The sequence below is a fragment of the Ochotona curzoniae genome, unplaced genomic scaffold, assembly GCF_017591425.1.
Source record: "Ochotona curzoniae isolate NIBS_2020 unplaced genomic scaffold, NIBS_Ocur_1.0 contig_2688, whole genome shotgun sequence".
Lineage (NCBI taxonomy): Eukaryota > Metazoa > Chordata > Mammalia > Lagomorpha > Ochotonidae > Ochotona > Ochotona curzoniae.
Window position 1 is genome coordinate 3818643 of NW_024465553.1, and position 6183 is coordinate 3824825.

Sequence of the window (6183 nt, forward strand, 5' to 3'; positions counted from 1 at the left end):
GCCTTTATGTTCAGGTTTCCAGAATTGTGTAAACCTCGCAAGAGCCTGTGGTTCAGGTGCCTTAGACCCTGAGCTCGGGGCCTCCAGCATATATATTTTTTTAAATAGAATTACTGTCTGATTTAGGAGGGATCTAATTCTTATTATTTAAAGTGCTGTTGGCAGCTGACACATGGAGAAAATTATCAAAATATAATTTACCTGGCATTTTGATGGGGGGAAAAAAGAAACCCGCCCTTGGTAGTCCTGAGAGGAACACACAAAGGGCATTTTCCATCTGAAGTAAAAGGTAGAGAAGCTGTGTCTCACTGCATGCTTGTACCCCATGGACACCTGTCATGCCTCCTAATTATCAGCTTACATTAGGGGAAAAGTTAGCAAGGCTCACATATCTCTATGACTGTACCCTCCTGAGAAGGTCCCCACCAAATGCGAGAAGACTCTGATTTGACTTGATCCAAGGGCACACAGAAGCACATCAGGCCTGGCTGAGCTACTGCCTCCTGGATGCTTCTCCCAGAATGTCACCTCGAGAGCCACCTGTCAGCCTCGCTCATTACCTGCCCTCACAGCTCTCGCCCTCCCTCTTGACTTCTCCACTCTGTGGATCTCCAAGGCACCGAGCCGGAAATAACACTGTTTGCACTTCCTCTGACTGAATGACTGGCAGATGCAGCAATAGAAGGACCAGAATCAAGAAAAGGTCCACTCTCCATGCTGGTGGGCCATGGTGGGTGGAGAGCAACCTGAAATTCTCCAGTCTCCCAGGAAAGGGTTACCATCATTTTGTGCCATGTCTGCTCTGAGCTTGTCCCGCGTGACTGCTGCTAAACAGAGCTCTTGAATCCTCCAACTCACCTCTCTGCATTTTTGCTTCCCTTCTTTTTATCCAGATCTTTGTAACAAGAAGATTATCTTGTGGATCTCTTAAGGAAATCCATTGTCCAAGACACCTGGCTGGTTTAACACACTTCATCTGGGTTAATTTGCTCTCCCTTGTTAAGAACAAGAAAGTACCACTCTCTTGGGCCAACTACTGCACGAACTCACAACGTGATCTTGAATGTGCATCTTGCTCTCATGGACACAGATTTGTGGTCTCTGAGGGATAATCATACTGGGTTAGAGTTGCTCCTTCAAGAATTTCATAGAATGTAAGATGTCAAAACCTTCCATACTTAGCTCATGTCCTTCCCACACTCCGTTCACCCAGTCACTCATACGAGCTTGGATTTAGCAAATACCCCCGTGGGCGTCCCATGCACCAGATGCAATCTCCATCAGCAGGGACAGGGATATAAGCAAGGCAATTGCTTCACTTCCACTCATGTTGCCTCAAGCCTATTTAGAGAAAGTGAACCAAAAAGTAAACAAGTGGGTAAATAAGGTAATTCCAATCTCGATAATGGCTACAAACAAATAAAAGGAAATGGCAAAGCAGACAATATGTGAGGGAGAAGGAAGCATGTCAGATAGAAAGTTCCAGAAACAGTGTAACTGACAGCGGAGCTGATTCCTGCAGGGCAGGGGCATGCCAGCCCTGCATAGGTCTGGGAAGACTGAGCTGCAGATACAAAGGTTCTGAGGCAGGGAGAAGTGTGACATGGCAGTGGTCACTGTAAGGGAGAAAGAGGAGAGAGCTTCAAGGGGTCTAACAGGGGTTGCAAGCCCCCCTCCAAGTCTCTATTGCTAAGGAGGAGTTTGAATCTTACTCCTGGTGCAATGGTGAGCAGTGAGCAGATACCATTTCTGTCAGCAGTGCAGCAACAGCCCTACACTATTAGGGTAGAGCTTTGGTACACTGGAAGCCATGTGATAACAAAATCCAGCCCAGATTTGCACCCCAAAGTGCATCTATGTAGAGTTGACTAACACACAATATTACTCAAGGGCTGTGGAAAACAGTGCCCTTTCAAGGAATGACGCCACAAACCCAGGATGTCAACCCATGGAAAAGGAGCAAGGAAGAGACAGGAGTAATGTCCAGACCCCAGGGTTGCTCTGGGACAGAAAGCCTGGATCCGTGCTTTGGACTCAGCAGGTTCAGGGCGAGGGGACTCTGGGACACAGCCTCCCAACAGCCAGAGTACCGGGAACAAAGAGGAAAGATGGGCTCTGCCCCTAGGGAGTGGCGAGCCCAGGTCGAGCTGGAAGCTCCTGCAATCCCAAGATTCCATTGTTCTCTGAACTGAACCTAGGCTTCAAAGCAGGGTCTTACTTGTAAACAGAGTTCCAATGCTACGGATCAGAACCCTTTCAGAGAAGACCATGCAAGCCTTCTGAAAAAAAAGTGGGGTGCTACCTAGATTTAAGGGTGCTTTATATGATTTTAAGCACTCAATACAGCAAAGGGATGGGGGAGGGGGCAAAAAGAAGACACCCTCAGCCAAGATGTCATCTAGAATGTTCTTCCGCTGACTACTCTGTCCAAAAGCAAAGCTCTATTTAATATTCTTCCCTGACGACTAATAACTCATTCTGGATAGAACCAATCCAACAAATGTAACCCCCCCATCTACATACCAACTTATAAAAGCCACAGCAGGTGACCCAGGACAAAGAGACATCTTTGCAAAAGTTCTAACCAGGCCTTTCCAGCTATAATCCCTCCATTAGCTGCTTGATACACAACACACACACTGAAGTTTCAGCTCTGATCTGTCTCTGTCAATAGACAGTGATCAAAACCACAATGTTGAAAAGCAACCCAAACTTCCTATCCCAGCCTCTCCAAGTAGCAGCCAGTCGTGCAGGTAATTACTCAATGAACTTTAATTTTATAGGAAGAGTTCATTGTCTTTCTCGGAAGTCTCAGTGTTAGGATAACAAAGTGCTTGTTGTGGAGAGCATGAGGATGTAAAATTGCAGATAATAAGGATCTTTAGCGATTTGGAGTGTGTGGATTTGGCACACTCTTCCAGGTGTCTGTTGGTGCTGCGTGTATTCAAACCTGGTTTCATCCTCACAGGAGTCACATTGTGAGGACACACTGTTGTCATCTCCATTCCATTTCCCAGGCAGGACCACCAGGGCATGGAGAGTCTAAGCGACTTGTTTCTGGTTTCACGACTGGCATGTGGTGGAACTGTGGTGGAACTGAGAATGGAGCCCTGCGCGGTCGCTCCCAGACCCCTGGCATGGGATGTGGGGGCAACACTGCCTGCACAAAGCTAAAATACTGCTCTGTCTTATACTTCTAATGCATTTCCTTCTTGACCTTGCAGCAGATGCACATGCCATTAATGCCCATTTTTTCTATAGCACAATCTAAAAGGAAAAAACCCTGCCTTTTGAATCTCAAGGCTCCTCAATGTCTACAGAAGGACAGTCAAAGACCCCAGAAGGGCTCCCAGCTCTGCAGGCTCTCTGCCCGCCCCCTTCCTGCCATCCCTTCCTTTCCCGGTCATCCCACCTTCTCTTCTCCCCTGACCTGTCATATTGGGGCAGCTGCTTTCCACTCCTGAGCAGAACCTCCACTGTCTGCTCCAGTCTCAGCACTTCCTGCCCTGCTCTCTTACACCCATTGGCTTAGCCTCACAACCCTACTGCAGAGATGCCTCTGATTTTCACATGGGGGAAAGCAAGTTTCATCCAAGGGCACCTGCAAGAGAGTGACAGAGCTGACATCAAGTCTACACTGTCTGGGATTCAGGCCCCTCCCGCCTCTACCACGCGGTCCCTGGAGGCCTGGGGAGGCCTGGGGAGCTTCAGTTGGATCTGGGAAGGTTAATGTGTCCCTCGGCATGCCGGAAAGAAGTTGCAGAGTGTCCGGAGTGTCCCTCTGGACAGTCATTCTGCAGGATCCTGAGGCTGTATCCACTTCTGCTCCATTCGGTGATCTCTGGGCCCAGGAGATCAAGTTCAAAGCACTCAAAGGCAAGCATGGCTGCAGCTCTGGGCAGGGAAGCCTCAGGTCTCACCCTTCTCGTCTCCTTCTGTCTCTGATTCTGTCTCCCGCGTTTTGCCTTCCTGATGGGGAGTTGGGGAAGCAGAAAGAGCCCATACATGAAGTCTGATTTGGGAAGTAAAATCAAATTGAAGAACAGGGCATGTGCATTTTATCAGAACCAAACAAATTGTGGCTATAAACATTCTGCCGCCAGGGAAATTGCAGGCTTCTTTGAAGATCTGTGTCTGTTTTTTAATGTATCTATATTTTAAAAAAAGAAGAAGAATCGGACCAAATTTCTATTGAATCCGCACTGGGGGGAGGGGGGAGACCTGAGCCCTAGGAAATGCAGTGAGTTGGGGAGAGAGGACACACTGTGTCCTGGATTAGCACACTGATTAAAAGCAAGTTTCTTTGGAGCAACCTCCCCTCACCCACTTCATGTCACATACCCCATACCAGTCCCACAAGCCACTAACCACAGCTATTTCACGGGGTCTCTCTCTCTCTGCCTTACTTATTTGATACGGTCAGACTCAACTGTTGTGGTTCAGACAGTTTGTGTTAGGGGTCCTGGGAGAGGGGAAGAAAGACAACCTCCTAATTGTCTGCACCCGGCTGTCGACATCTGGAAAGCACTCAGCTTTTAACCCTCTCTGCATCACAGCCCACTCCCACCTACCCAACTTGGGAGCAGGGCAGTACCCACCACAGTTGTGCAGCTGGAATCCCCTGCCCAGGGCTCTGGCCTCTTGGGTCCCCGCACCCTCATTCCCCTTGCTGTGAGGTCCCCCTGTTCTCCCAACATCCCTGGACCATCCTTCCCTCACCACTGGCAGTACCCAAAGCCCTGCTCCAGCTCTGGTGAGTCTTTCTTACTCCAGGACCATGATTTGAACTGCATAGCAAGCACACTACTTATTTGTGCTCCTTGCTGGTTTAAAAACAGAAAAAGAGAACAGATATTTAGCCATACACCTATGACACTCACTCACCTGAATTAAGACATCTGTGCCCCGTGTTGGAGCACCTCGAGTCAGTTTCCAGTTCCAACTTTTGATCAGCGCAGACCCTGGCAGGCTGCAGGGATGCTTCCAGTACTTGGGTCCTGGATTTGGCTGCATCCCAGCACTGGTCATTCTGAGTAAGCTGAACAAGCAGATGGGCATGTGTCCTCTCTCGCTCTTCCAGCATTTCTGAAAGTTGAGTTCACGCTTCTTTGACCTAGAATTGCGTCTATGTGTAAATTGGTGGCCCCACACCTAGACTGAGAGGCATGGTGTTTTTCTGCTTCCCTGACTCCACTCTCTGCAGTAGAGATTTCAGTGGTTGCTCCACAGCTGTCATCAGTATCTCCTGGCCATGCTGTCACTTTCACAATCACAACACCTTTGTATCTCATCAAGAAAATGTACCCTCATCTGCTTCTGGTAATTGGATGTTACTTTGTGGAGGACAACTAAATACAGCCAAATGGATTGTGTTTGTTGGTTTGTTTGGCTTTTTGTGAAACAGAAACTTTTCAAAGAAAATGGATGTTTTGCCTCATAAACTTGGTAAACTTCTGCCTCCAGGAATTGTGTACCTCTGTTGTTTCAAACTTTTGTACAAAGAGTCAGCAATTAAGAATGGACAAGAATTCCAAGAGCCCTCAGGACTCAGCTCTGGGTTCTTCCTTTCTTGGGGATATCACTTCTCCCACTATCTTCCCACAATGCCAAACTTTAATTTCTCAAAAAATACTCCAGTCCAAAAACAGCATTGTAGCACATCAGGTTAAGCCCTTGCCTGCAATACCAGCATCTCACAAGAGTCAGTCCTTACTGTTTTATTTCTGATCCAGCTCCCTGCTGATGCCCCCGTTAAAAAAAAAAAAAGCAGAAGTGGCTCACGATCTTGGACCCTCACCACCCATACAGGAGACATAGAGAGAATTCTAGGTCCCTGACTTTACCCCAGCTCAGCTCTGGCTGTTGTGACCATTTGAGGAACAAGCCAATGAATGCAGGGTGTGTGTGTGTGTTCTTCCCCCCTCTGTAACTCTGCCTTTCAAACCAATTCTCTTTTCAAAAAATATACGAGGCCTGATTTAAATCTCACTTCCTCAGCATAGCCTTGTCATATTTTTCCAAGCAGGATTCAACTTGCTTTTTAACATATACTCCCATGCTAATTGGCTCAGTTTATTCTTTTTCCCTCATATCTTGTCTGGCTCTGTAATCTCTGTCTCAATGGATGGCACCACAAATCCATCCAGAATTGTAAGTCAAAAAGCATGAGATGTCTGTGACTCC